Here is a 15938-nt window from a genome sequence, read left to right as displayed (position 1 = left end):
AGGAATACCTATAGCATTTTATCACAATTATTTATGGTAAAAGTGAAAAGGTAAATTTAAACGAAACGTTTTGCGACCAATAAATATAAATGCCACTTAGCGAATCGAAAATGTAATGTCGAATGCTTAACAGAGTGTTTTTTTAATGCGGTTGTATTTTAACAAACGTCGATATTTAATTCCGTACTTTTCGTAGTTCTTTTAAAAACTGTACTCTAATAACAGGGTGCTTTGTGTTCCAAACCTCTCTAAAGCCTGAGAATCGATTTAAAAGTAAAGTGCTTTTTAAAAACATTATATTTTATTCCTTTTACTGTTGGAAACTAGAAACCTTTTACGTGTATATAGTAACGCCAGAATGTCATTGTGAAGCCTTTACCTCTTTAACTTGACTCAAATTGAACAGCGCTTGGTGCCTGCCCCTTTCCATAAAGTCTCCTTAAATGGTCTTCGTAACTAGGGTTTTGGCATGCTTCTAGTAACAAACATTAGTCGAATACAATAAAGTTAAAAATAAATAAAACATTTTCAGAGGATTAAATGTCAATTTTCTAATGTAAATTCCGTTATAGCTCGCTAAATTAACGATCAAATCTGAACCAAAAGGCGTATAAGACTAAAAGAGTAATTTAGTATTATTCGCAGTTCTACATGTAAATTTGGGAGGGGAACAAAATTAGTTTTTAAATCTTATACGCCTTTTGATTCAGATTTGATCGTTAATTTAGGCTATTTAGCGATATTTGGTAAGAGCACGTTGAGACCAATCGAATGATTAGGAGTTTTTACCCTGCGCAACCTCCCATTTTTACAACTGTAGTTTTGTTGTCGTCGCCACTTCAAGTTCATCATCCTAGAAGTTGATAACAAAAAGTTTATTTTATTTCAAAGTATATTATAAAATTATATAGTTACAATTCCAAATAATCCGTTCAGCCAAAGCTACTTTCTACAATTTTATAATTTTTAGAGTACCATACCCTTAAAAATTTAGAGACTTTTTATTATTTACTATAAAATAATTTATGCATTTTTCCCACAAAGCTTTGTATAAAGATTCGAACGTGTTTTCCTTATTCTCATTGAATGCCATTATCTTTCCGTGAAATTAAAAAACATTATCTAATTTCACTGATTTTAATTTTTTTTTCAATATGATTAGTGTTACTTTCGACTACCCGGCAGTAGCGGCGCCAGCAATAGGCCGGGGTAGGCCTGGGCCTACTTGCAATTTTGGTAGGGGCCTCCAAACGTCGTCTTAAGGGGCCTCTAAAATTTAATATATGGGCCTCCAAATTATTTAATAAAAAAAAATTTTTTGCGAAATAATTTATTTATTTATTTATTTATTAATTTTCCAATATTCAACGCGAGTGATTCGTTTAACGACACTGCTGTTTTTATTCCTTTCAAAGGTACGAGTACGAGTAACTTTTCTTTGACAGTAGTTTATTTTTTAGTTTTAATTTAATTTTATCTTTACAAATTAATGGTTCTTAAAATTACTTTACTTAGTTTACATTCATTTTCGTAAAGTTGTAAGTTCTGATGTGGACATTCATTTTCGTAAAGTTGTAAGTTGTGGATGTACACGCGAAGTACCGAAGGAATGAATGTAAATTGATAGACTGGAACTAAGTCGTAGAAATAAGTAAATAACCACTCATTTGTCAAGTGTTATCGGTACAAAAAAGAGGATCAACAAACACTCAGTTTTTAGTAATAATTAACTCTAATTTTTTCGTCGCGTACCCATTTTATCGAAAAATTTAACCACTTGATTCAAAAAAATTAAATAATCCACGTGGACGGATTTGAAAAAATTGTGGTAGGGGGGGGGGGGCTCCATAATTTTGGTGGGGCCTCCAAATTGTTCGCCTACGTCCCCAAAAATCCTGGCGCCGCTACTGCTCCCCGGACATTTCAAAATTTAGGGTTAGGTTTGTCCAGATTATCAAGCAGACGACTATACGTAACTGGGGGGTTCAGGATATATTTGGTAGGAGATTTTAAGACAATGAAAATCGTAAGAGAAAACACGTATGCCCTGACGACAAAATGATGAAAAGAAACGGTCCCTAGAAAGAGAAGGAAATCAGCCGAGATAATCATTCCAAGTTCGAGGTATGAATTCCTGCTGCGGACTCATCGGATCCTCAAAGTAGACACCAAAATGGAATTTTCAGGCCACATAGCAAGTTTGGTGGCTGAGATTCCCTCTTTTACCCGTCGCTACCTTAGAGCAAGATTCAAGCAAGTCTGAAAATCCCTATTTGAGAAAAATCAGTTTTAAGTTCGAAATCTAGCGTAATAACAATGATAATCTAATAATGAAAATTGATAAAAATAGAGTGAAATTTATATATATTGAAAATTTTGTACTGACAAGGAGAGTACCCGAGGTGTTTATTGCCGATTTAGTTCAAAGTCGGCCGTAATGTGGACCTATATGAGATATGAAATTTCCCAAAAGGAGACGTTGCACTACCCATTCGATTTGCCATGGCAACCGAAAATGTTTTTGACCACTTACAACCAAAATAAGATTTTTCCCTTATTTTACCCAAAATTTGTTACAAATTTACCCTAAAAATGTTTCAATTTACCGAAACTTGATGAAATTTACCTGAATGTGGTCCAAATTACACATTTCGTGATTTTCAAAATTTTTCAAAATTTTCGTAGCTAGGACCCTGTGAAACCGAGAAAATCACATGCTTTTTTAAATGGAGATTTTATTGTTTTAAGTGATCAAAAACATTTTCGGTTGCTATAGCAAAACGAATGGGTAGTGCAACGTCTCCTTTTGGGAAATTTCATATCTCATATAGGTCTACATTACGCCCGACTTTGAACAAAATCGGCAATAAACACCTCGGGTACTCTCCTTGTGAGTCACCTTAATTCAAAAACACCCAAGGATTCTTATTTTGAATTTCTTTCAATAGTCACGTATCTCGACTTACTTGACGTTTGCTCTCCGGCGTGAAAAAATCTTATGTTATACTTATGTTACTAACATTATAAAAATAAATGTTTTTTCACCGCCGTCGTAGCGTCAAGATAATTAGTACTGGAATTCAAGACGGAAAAGATGGCTGACTCTTAACAAATTGAAACAATTATGAAAATTTGCTTGTTAATAGATTCGAAGGTGCTCTTTCACGCGGTGTGGTCTCCCACGTTCCACCGTTAGAGAAAAATCCACCATCTTGGAAAATGGCGACCATAATTAACACAAATGCTTGTAACTCTGGTTCTTTTAATCGGATAGATACGTTATGGCTTTAAATGGAGCTTACGTCACAGCTGATAATTCATCTTCTGTGACTGTTTATTGTATAGCAAACCGGAAGTTCAAAATCCGGCCCGAAAATAAAGTTGAATTAGGAAGAATTGGGAAATTCTGTAGCTTGACCGAGACAAACGTTCTAACAGTTGTGAATTGATTATAGATTCGAAAGCGCTCATTCATTCTTAGACCCGCATGTGTGACTGTATGTTGCTGAATTTGGTAGCCGCATCAAATATAATTCTGACTTACAATAAATACCCACAGTATTTATATTTATGAAATATAATATTATTAATATTATTATTATTATTATTATTGTTATTATTAATTAATTTTAAGAAATAATCTTGCAACAACCAAAATGTTTACAATCTAAAAATATACATTAAATAAAATAAAAAATAAAGAATTTCGTGATTATGAACTTAATTTAACTTAAATTCAAATAAGGAAATAAATTCAAAATGTTTAAGCCGATTTAGAATTAGTTGTAAATTAATTCGCTTATTGTAAATTTTTTTATTTAGAAATTGGTAACGTAATTTATTTTAAATATAAATAATTGAAAAGTAAATAATTTCTAATTAACTTCTAACGTTAGTATTATCTATATTATAAGGAGCGCTTGGTACGTTGGTCGTACGTCCGAGGCTCCGCGCTTTCTGAAATGTTTGCTTAGTCTGTCATGGGGCGGCGAAGAGAAAGCCAGCGCGGGACGGAGAGAGAAGCTGCTGCCTTTCGCTTTGTTAGTGGCTGAACTATAGCCTTTCTTGTGTTTTTGCTTAGTCCTTAAAGGTACTAAAGGCGGGGGGCGAACCGGGCGAAGACAAAGGCGGCACGGGACAGAGATAGACCGGGACTACCTTTCGCTTTGTCACTGGTGGTGGTTCGAGTAGCCTATAGGCAGAGGTACCGAGGCCCCTGCGAGCCCCCCCCCCCCCCCCCGCTGAAGTAATTATAGTCGACCTTGAACCACCGACGTTCGGGCTAAGGAAATCGGGACTGCCTTACCCTGTTTAGCCGGCCAAGTGGCAAAATCTACGCGTATAGGTAGTGGCTCCTCTATTTCCACGCTATTCTGTGGTTGAGAAAACCTATTAGCTCGGTTTCTCGGAGTCTTTATACTCAATCAGAGCAGCAGTAGGTAACATTGTCAAAGCTGGGAGGAGGAATGCGGCAAGCTTTTCGACACTCCCGGCCTTTCCGCCGTTCTGCGAGGCGAGGCGGTCTCTCGGTCTCTTCACATTTTAAGGGACGAGCGTATTTGTTTCTGTTCGTCATGAGGGGGGAGCAAATCTGCAAATGGGTACAGGGGGTTTACTGTGGTACAGGGCGGTTTGCGACGAGAGATAAAGGCGAGTTTTTGTTATTTTTGCCAGGAAAAAGGGTACCCCGGTAATTTTGGCATGGGGAAAAGGGGGTGGAGCGAGGGGTCGGACATTTGTACAAAATCCCGTACAATTCTCAAGAAATCTCCGACGCAATCGCGAAATCAATGACGAAATCGCAAAATCTCTGACCAAATTTCAAAATCTCTGACGAAATCGCAAAATCCTATGAAATCCCGAAATCTATGACGAAATTGCGAAATCTCTGACCAAATCGCGAAATCTTTGACGAAGTCGCAAAATCTCTAATAAAATCACGAAATCTTATGAAATTGCGAAATCTCTGACGAAATCGCAAAATTTCAGAGATTTCGAAATCCCGTACGCTTTTTTTGGGAATATCCGACCACTCGGGGAGGGGTGCCTTACGGGAGGGTTTGGAAGAGAGAGAATGGCGAGTTTTTTGTTATTTTTGTGGGGGAAAAGGGAACCCCGGTAATTCTGGCATGGGAAAAAGGGGAAGGGATGCCTTACTGGGGGGTTTGGGACGAGAAAGAAAGTTGAGTTTTTAAGTTATTTTTGCGAGTGAAAAAGGGTACCCCGGTAATTCAGGCATGGGAAAAAGGGCGGACGGGGTGCCTCATTGGGGGGTTTGGGTCGAGAGCGAAAGACGAGTTTTTATATTATTTTTGCGGGGGGAAAAGGGTACCCGGTAATTCTGGCACGGGGAAAAGAGGCAGGGGGCCTTACTGGGGTGGAGTGTTTGAAACACACAACTAGCTGAGGGCTTGTCTATATTATAAGGAGCGCTTGGTACGTCGGTCGTACGTTTGAGCTTTCATGAATGTTTTCTTAGTCTGTCATGAAGCCAAAGGCGGGGCGGCGAAGAGAAAGCCAGCGCGGGACGGAGAGAGAAGCTGCTGCCTTTCGCTTTGTTAGTGGCTCAACTACAGCCTTTTTGTATTTTTGCTTAGTCAGTTAGGGTACCAATGGCAGAGTGGCGAAGCGGGCGAAGACACAGGCGGCACGGGACATAGGCATACTTGTTTAAATACTCCTGAAGAACTTGCTACCGAATGGTCGACTTCAGAACGAAGTATCGGTTTTTGGCTCGTAAGAGAGTTCTCAGTGGAAACGCTTTGGGATTTTGGTACCGCAGCAGGGGCGTAGGAACCGGGAGGGGCAGGGGGGCAATGCCCCTCCCTAGAATTTGGCTGGGAGGGGCAACTAATGTTATTGCCCCCTCCAACTTTTTGGTCAGTTGAAATCTTCAAAAGGCTCAAATTATCATTTTGAAAGCATATACAGTTTATAGAATCTCAACTGTGTTTAAATTTCAGTATTTTCCCGCCAATTTACATAGTACTAAAAAGTACACATGCATTCGGAGAATCTACACTCCATTAAAAATAAAAAACCATTCTCCAAACCCCTTTTCGTTTCTCTTTGCCCCTTCCAACTTCTAGAACGTTCCTATCCCCTGTACCGCGGTAAAGTTTTTATAGCACGTTTGGTGGTATCCATTTAAATCGGACTACGCACTGGGTAAAGATTCACAAATAACAGTATACTTAGACAATTTAATTGTATTCTTTCTCATTACGGCCACTTCTAAAACACGGTTCCACGTAGACGCTGTAAACGATGATATTTTTTCTTTTTCATTCTTCGAAGATTCCAAATGTAATATACAAGATTTGCTGCCCATTTTGAAAGAGAAATTGTCAACCAAAACTTAAGAGAGTCGTCGCTGCCGCCATTTGCTTTTAGGAACGTATTAAGCCCGCCTGGTGGCCTGATGGCGAACTGTTTTAATATAACAGCGCCATCTATTAGATTTCGTTTAAAAGAGGATTATATTTACTTTAGACGGCTATTGCTTTAAATACATTATAAAATTTAAAAAAACTGTATAAATTTATATCAAAAACGTTTGAAACTAATTTTAAAATTGAATAGGTGTTCCCGAATTCAGGGCCCCCACTCAAATCTTAAATTTTTTTATAGGAAAAATAGGATTATATTTCTAAAAATATAGGACTTTATAGGACTATTTTTACAAAATTATAGGATTCTATAGGACTATATATGCTATTTAATTTACTAACTTTATGCATTTAAAAACAAATTCTATATTTAGATAAATAAATCTTTGATTTTCACTTAAAAAATAGAAACTATTTAACCAATTTATCACAAAATTATACTAGTAGCTAACCATGGTAACAATAACAAAAGTATAGGCTAGAATTATTTTGTATAGGAATTTATCCTATAGCTAAATCTAGCAATTTCACTGCGTGGTTGGATTTGAAATGTGCAAAATATCAAAATTATAAGATTTTATAGGACATTTGGGGGATTTTGCTAAAAATATAGGATGTTATAGGACATTTTGTAAACTATAGGATTTTATGGGAATTATAGGACCTCTTGGGGCCCTGGAAGATAGTACATTATTTGCCGATTAAATTCATAAAAATATGGCATGTAAAAAGTGATCTTGCCCTACTCGTTAAAATGTTGCGGTTACATCACAAGACCCCGCTTTATTAGTATATTCCTCGCACGAGCGATTTCACGGGCGCTAGAAAACTTATATTCGTCATAGCTGTAGCGCAGGCTTGTATAGCCTTGTAAAAGTAAGAGACTGTGACGTAAGAGCAACATTTAAACAAGAAGGCCTCTCTACTTTATACAAAAAACTATTGAAGAATGAAGAAAAATATATCATTGAATTTTTTCATTGAAATTTTTATAATTTTATTAAAATTTAAATTAACAATTATTTTTTACATTATAATCTTAACGCTGTAGGGAAATTTTCCACGGCTGCTCTTCCTATTTCGGAAATAACGAACTCCATGACGAAAAGATCCAGCCTTTTTGAAGCTTCCCTTCTCTCCCCGTCCATCAACTCTTGAAAATCCCTCCGCCGGATGAAAAATGCCGTTAACGAAGTTTGAATACTAGTTAAGGAAGATAAATAAAAAAAATTAATTAATATATATATATATATATATATATATATATATATATATATATATATATATATATATATATATATATATATATATATATATATATATATATATATATATATATATATAATAATAATAATCATACTTTATTCAAAAACAATGTTAATCAAACAGTATTAGGTTTTTTTATACAGAACACGCAACATTATTAGAAGTAATACATGCGCAAAACCATCGGCATTCAGTTCATTATATCCATCCGGTGGAGGGATGTATATACCCTCCGGGATGGACTAAAATACGAAAGTAAAATTTATAGGAAAGTACATTATATATATATATATATATATGTATATTAATTATACATACACAGGGAACATATGCGTGGCAATTATGTCTTCCACAGTTCCCAGTACTACCCCGGTGTCGTACCAGGGAGAAATAACGGGGTGGGGGGGGGGTAGAGAGAAGGGACCTCAATGACATCATAATTCTAAATAAATATATATTGATAAATTAAAAATCTTATTATAAATCATATCAGAAATAATAAAGGTGGTATATTTACGCAAAACCATTGACATTCAAAAAATTTGAGGGCATTTCCTCAATAAGACCGCTTATTTGGGGCCACCCTAATCATTTAATTGAAGAATTAGAAATTTACGGAAAATATGCATCATAACTTTATAAAACATAAATAAACTTACGACTCGTTCTGGGTATCCGAGGTGGAGGATACCTCGTCGAAGTCCACGCTAGACGCGCTAGACAACGACGGGGCACTTAGCCATTCGCTGGTTAGGGGCACTTTTCCCAAGACCATTTTCAATTTATTTAAAATCAAGAGTTGTACTTTACAGTCATCCGTAAACCCCTTTTATACGCGTCGAGCGGTCATGGGGAGTACTGCCCATAGTTGTAAAAAATGAAACGTCCAAACTGTATAGTGTAAATCATCCTAACGATACCGGATAGTTTCCGTGGATTTCATGACATAGATAGTACAAATTTAGTGAAAAAAAATATCCCCTAACTGTCATCTTCAGTTGCGGAAGACACCCATTAGCCCTTTGATTTCGGGGACTTTATTTTACCCAATCAGAATCAGGTTGGAGATGCCAGTCAAAATTGTCCTCCCCCACGAGCATCTCCACTTTTCCCCCTCCCTACTATTTAATCTACACGCGTGCACTTAGAAGAAAATCCAAAAGTGTTACGGCTTTTTCGATAATTATGAAAATCTCAGAATCTATGCAAATTTTGAAGGACATCGAAAGTAGTCGGGTTCACAGCTTTGGCCGATTGGTCGTGGAATGACCGGTTGGCCATAAAGAAATAATATCAACCTCGAATAAGTAATTGGAGAATACTCGTCGATTACCGAGTACCAAAAAATTGCATATTCGGGTATTTGTTTTTTCTATCCACGCTACTATAACTTTTTGGGGGGCAATTAACGGCACCTACAAAGTTGTGGAGACTGTAATTCGTTTAAATTAAAGGAATATTTTTCAGCATTGGAAGTTACTTTATACTCCTTTTACATTTATTTTCATAATTACTCGAATAAAACCAGCTCCTATTATGTACTCGATAACCCGAAAGAACTAAATATAAATAGCAATATTTTGAAAAAGGTGCAATATACTAATGTAAATATAACTAATTATTTTATAAAAAGAGACATGCCTGGATTTACTTTTAACAATTTATTAGGTTGTAAAAGACCTAATATACATTGTTAAAAGTAAATCTATGCGTGTCTTTTCTTTTTTATAAAATAATTAGTTAAGTGTTTTCCATGGATAAAAGGAATTTTAATATTTATAAATGTAAATATCAATATTTTGAGAAATTGGCAATTCTTTGTGGCAGGAACTAAAAAGCAATGTGATTTTAAAGTTCTTAAAACTTTGCTTTCCGGTGTTTGGAGTGAAAACGCATTAGTTCACCTCTGGCCGTACAACAGCTAAGGAACGTTTCGCGGTTTGTAGGTATCATTTTAAAGGTATTTGTATTATCTCACTTTAACGAGAAAAAATATGAATAAATATCCAATTTAGTCTAAAATATAATTTTAATTACCAATTATTTAAACTTTGGTGTATAATAATATAATCGAAACTTCAGGTTATTAAATTCAGAGGGTATATTGCATATATTGTACACCTGTACCCTGGTGCCTACGCCACTGAGCGTTGGGATAATATTTTTGCTTGTGGTAGCATACACAGTCTATGCATTCAAAAAGAAAACGATTTTACCAAAATCACGGCACTCCTCCCCCCCCCTCTCCCCGGGGTCGTGGGTCACCGTTTTTCGTCCCGTTTTTTCCAACGCGTTTTCCCGCCAAAAATTTAGCGTCGAAACCCTTCTTCTGCGGAACCTCTCTCGCCTTTCTCTCGAGCAAAATCGGCAGACGCGTGCCCGGCTTTATGTCTAGACAATTTTTGTTTTTATTTTTCAATATGTATTCCCCCCCAAACATATCGCGTCGAAATCCTTGTTCTGCAGACTAAAACCTCTCTCTCCTTTCCTCAAAAGCAGAATCACGCCACGCGCAGGTGTTTAGGGTTACCCCCTTTCGCCCCCATCTTTTATTTTCACTTTCATTTTATTTTTTATTACTTCTGTTTTTAACCCTATTTTTTTAAATAAGTAACATCATTGTCAACGCCAATCTTGAGCTGGGCCCGAGCTCAGCTCAGTGAATTCGTATATTAGTTTACGCTTGGTCTCAGGCTCACCTTGGTCTCACCTGTGAGCCCGAGCCCGTTGACCTATGAACATCGTACACTTTTCATCGAAAAAAATCTAATTTAAATCCTAATTTTAACGCAATTTTGGTATTGAAATCTAAAATTAGCTATATTTTTAATAAAAAGTATCCTACCTTATTAGATAATTTATATTTCAAAATGAGGCAGAAAATTATTTTAATATTTACATAAGTCTATAATATTCTTCAATAAGTAAGTATCTGTAGAAAAAAATATTACTGATATCTATTCACTTAATCCGCAATTTGTTTGTTTGTCTGTCCATTCGCTATAAAATTACCACGCCGTTGATCGAATCACTAATGTTTTTATCGGATACTTCACTGATGTGTCGAAGAAGCGTTAGCATATTCCCGACAAAATAAATATTAAAATTTTAATAATATTCAAATTTAAAAAAAAACCTTTTTCACCACGAATATATAATAGACCAACTGGTCAACTAACGCCTGTTGAAGTGTTGAAAAAGTCTTAGGCCGAAGTCTTTAGGATCAGCGCAGTGTTGCCAATGTGTGGGATATATCCCACATTGTGGGATTTTTGGCGATTTTTTGGGCTGTGTGGGATAAAAGGATTTTTAAGAGAAAATCATTGATTTGGTGGGATTTTTGGCCTGAATTTTTGAAAAAGCACTATTTCCAGAAATTCATAAACCGAAAATATCAGCCTTCTTTAATCACAATAACCATAATATTAAATCTCTTGCAATTTTAAAAATACTGCTCAATTAAGCGTACGTTTCAATCAAAGAAGATGGTAAAATGATTTAACAAAACATTTCCTATAGATTTGTTTTATAAAAATTATTAGTAATTTTTATTTAATTTTTTTCCCGCGCTGGCCTACGAAACTTGAAAATATTTGGCATGTTTTCCGCTGAGTTTTGGGAGGCGACGTGGCTAAAAACGTGTAGGGGTTTGGCTGGAAATTTTGGAACTGGACTGTGGGATTTTCGCTCGTCAAACATTGGCAACACTATCATCAGCCCAACCACGCATTTCCAAGGGGCAAATATTATGACCATTTCTAAAACCTTAATATTTCAAGTTATGTTGTTTCAATCAATAATTAAAAATAAACCGCCGACAGTTTAGGAAAAATAGAAACAGCGCTTCCAGACAAAAATATATATTCATATTAGATATTTACCAAAAATTATATATTTAATCAAAATTAGATATTTACCCAAAATTAGATATTTACCCAGTATTAGATATTTCCCCTAATTAGATATTTACCCAAAATTAGATATTTACCCAAAATTAGATATTTACCCAAAATTAGATATTTACCCAAAATTAGATATTTACCCAAAATTAGATATTTACCCAATATTAGATATTTACCCAAAATTAGATATTTACCCAAAATTGGAAATTTACCCAAATTTAACCACCTTTGTTTAATTTTTTTTGAATAATTTCAATCAATAATTAAAAATAAACCGCCGACAGTTAAGGAAAAATAGAAACAGCGCTTCCAGACAAAAATATAGATATATATTAGATATTTACCAAAAATTAGATATTTACTCAAAATTAGATATTTACTCAAAATTAGATATTTACTCAAAATTAGATATTTACTCAAAATTAGATATTTACTCAAAATTAGATATTTACCCAAAATTAGATATTTACCCAAAATTAGATATTTACCCAAAATTAGATATTTACCCAAAATTAGATATTTACCAAATATTAGATATCTAATCATTATTAGATATTTTCCCAAAATTAGATATTTTCCCAAAATTAGATATTTACCCAAAATTAGATATTTACCCAGTATTAGATATTTACCCATTATTAGATATTTTCCCAAAATTAGATATTTACCCAATATTAGATATTTACCCAAAATTAGATATTTACCCAAAATTAGATATTTACCAAATATTAGATATTTAACCATTATTAGATATTTTCCCAAAATTAGATATTTACCCAAAATTAGATATTTACCCAATATTAGATATTTACCCAGTATTAGATATTTACCCAAAATTAGATATTTACCAAATATTAGATATTTACCCATTATTAGATATTTACCCAAAATTAGATATTTACCCAATATTAGATATTTACCCAAAATTAGATATTTACCCAAAATTTGATATTTACCCAAATTTAACCACCTTTGTTTAATTTTTTTTGAATAATTTCTTCGATTTTGCCATGTTAATTTACATAGAGAAATATAATATTTTAGTTGTCAAAAACGTTTTCGGTTGCCATGGTAAAACTAATGCCCATCGCATTTTTTCCCTTTGTAGTTTTTTAAGTTACATGAAGGTCTACTTAATCCCTGAATTTAAACAAAATCGATGAGTTACACCTCGGGTAGTCTCCTTGGGAGTGGCGGGATTTGAAATCAGTGGCGCCGATCCCATGGGGGCCCGCCCCCATTGGGAAAAACCGCCGATGTTAAAGGCCATTTACTTTTAAGCATCCGTAGCAAGAAAGTGTTGCCAGCAGCCTCATTCCAAGTTTATTAGTGAGCTTCGGCCACCATTGGGAAAAAAGCGATCGGCGCCACTGTTTGAAATGGGCAAAATATCAAAATTATAGGATTTTATAGGAATTATAGGACCTCTGGGGTCCCTGCGAATTTCGCACGCTCATATTCGTCTATCGTAAGTTTTGATAAAATTTCACAATGACGGCACAATGAGGTAGCTGGTGCCCTCAGTGACAAAATGTTGTTGTTCAGTGTTATCACTTTAGTAAGAATCGAAACTTTTGTTGAGTTTTTACTGTTATTTCATGTATTTCGATTTCAGCAGAAATTTGCATTTACACGCTATCTGGCTACAAAACGCCTATTGCGACCAATTTAAGACTATTTTTAACTCACTCAGCGCCTTTTTTTACATGAAATCAACCTTTTAGAGGTGTGCAAATACCATTTTTTGGCGATCGAATCGAATAGCAAATATTTTTTTCAAAGCACGGCAAATACCAAATCGAATATTTATAACGTCAAATAATTTGGTCGAATATTTTTAGGGCAAAAATTTAGGCCAGTTAACTGATCAAATACCAAATAGTATTTCGAATATCAAATTATTCGACGTATTTGGTTTTCAAATAGCCAAATAGTTTGCATATTTGTCAAAAAAAGTAATTGAAATCACTGTTCGTTTTACTTGAAAATGGTAAAATATTAAACCAAATACAGTATAACCTAGAAGAAAGTTCCCTGGGCGAACTTTGTTCTAAGCGATACTGTATATAATGTTATTTATCAAAATGAGTTTCCTGATCGTAACCTACAAAAATATAGTGCTTATCAACTTATCACAAATATTTTAATTGGGTACCATGGCAAAATAATAATAATAATAATAATTAACTAGGCTAATACCCTAGGTACAACTCCAGGACCAAGTCTTAACCTTTAGTAACTACTAACTACGATTAAAATCACACATGCTATATACTTCATAGTTTGCAAACAATTAAAATTTCAAGTTTTTAAATATATGTAAAACTCTAAGGAGCAGATCTTTTGTTACAAATTAAAAAATTGCATTTATATTAATATTAAATCAATAATTATTAATTTAGTTAGCTCAAGAATTCTAAACAGAAAAATCCATAAAGTTACTTACTTCAACTTTCCCCCTGGTTTTTAGTTTTGTTTTGGACTTGGCTTACGTTTTAGACTCAATTTTAGTTTTACTTTGCTATTCTAGAAAATTCCATAACAAAAGAGAACACGCGAGTAATCTAGCCAATAGGCGCTAGAATAAACAGTTTTTGCCTTTCGTTAAGAAGTTTTAATACAAACGGTATGGATAATGGACGTGCAAGCTACTCTTTATATGGTCCTTGGTGCTGCGGCCTAAAGAGAGGTGCCAGAAATAAGGACTAGTTCGGAAATTTCACTGCGCTCTCCTGGGATGGCCGACACCAATAAGACTATTTGTTCCGAAATCAGCGCCATTTTTTCACCTAGAAAACACCTTCAAACCTTTTGCACTCAAAATTGGCATTAAACCCCTCCTAGCTCCTGAACTATTTAGCTCGATGCCCCCTATTTTATCACAAAAAACACTTCCTATTGGGGTTAAAATAACTGCCATCCTTAGTGAAATAATTTGTGGGGATCACACTACTTCTACATTCATCATCTTTGTGGCCCATTCTATCACACTTTGCACATTTTTGCGTGAACCCACCTGGACGGGTACTGACCCTGGGATTAAAACTAACTGCCTGGGGGTTCAGAGGGGGCTTACTGGACCGGTTAGAGGGGGAAGAGTTCTGAGGCTCGTCGCGGTTTAATATTTCCGCCATCATGGCGTCATCGAGCAAATCTCGAAGTTTATCATATTTCTTTGTGAGAAGAAGTTTCTTAATATCGCTCCTTAAGTTCCTTTATACTAACCATGCTTGTTCCCTTCCTGACAATGGGTCTTTGAGCTATACGAAAAACGTTTGCATCTGGGTGGCAAATTCGCACCTCCTGGAGTTTTTGCATCCTTTCAGCAATCTTATCTTTAATGTGTTCGTCTTTTCCCGATCGCTCGAAAGCGTGCTTAATTCTAGTCTCAAAATCAGGCCATGACGTAAAAGGGGCTCCACGTAAAACCAATCTAAGGCAGGGTCCGTCAGCATAGAGGGGATAAACCTTTGTGCCTCCTGGCTACGCCACTGAAAGGAGGGGTTATTAACCGCAATTGGGAACAATCCAATTAAAGATACGGCAGTTGAGTCTGCACTCGACATACTGGGGTTAGGTACGACAATGGGTGCCGTTGTTATAGGTATAACCAATGGCTGGTTACCGGTTAAAGTTCCGTTAACTGGCAACCAACTGCGACTCCTACGAGGGGTTCCTACGGGTCTTCATGCTAAAGTCATACTGTTATTTAAGAGGAAATTCCGCCTTCCGTAACACTCCCTGCGACTGCGTTTTTGGGCCACTACCAATTCCTTATAGAAACGGCTACAATAACTCCTACAAATAGATATAATAAACAAAACGAAATTTTGGGAAACAATTTATACGCAATCGTTTAAGAGATATCCCCTACCGGCCAAAATTACGTTGTTACCTATAATATTGGGCATAAGCAACCAAATCAAAGCAAGCAACTTGTAAAAAGCATTAACGAATGTGAGTAAACCAACTAAACGAACAACAAACATAAATATGTAAAACGCTTCTATATCTCAATATTGGAATATTCCCTACTGCATACTCATCACGATAATAATGGTTTCACTTACTAATTATTTTAATTTAACTATCCCGGGCGGACCCCCAATTTGTGACGATTTTTGTTCCCGACTCCTACTTTACAGACTGTGAGAGTGTCCCAACCAAACAAACATACGGGGATTCTCTTTCGAGACGACACTAAATATCATCTTCAAAAATGGTTACACACTGTTTGGATTTTATCCCGGGTTTCCATTCGCGTAACAACCACTAGGGGTATGAATATTTTTAGGCTTATACTAAACTGAAAACGAGACTTTGAGAGTACCAATAGATTTAATAATATAAATATAAGTAGAATCATAAGTGGTATTACCAC

The sequence above is a fragment of the Leiobunum rupestre genome, chromosome 7 (genome assembly GCF_980474605.1).
Source record: "Leiobunum rupestre chromosome 7, qqLeiRupe1.1.hap1, whole genome shotgun sequence".
Taxonomy (NCBI): Eukaryota; Metazoa; Arthropoda; class Arachnida; order Opiliones; family Sclerosomatidae; genus Leiobunum; species Leiobunum rupestre.
The sequence above is the reverse complement of the archived record's forward strand: the minus strand, read 5'-3'. Positions refer to the sequence as shown.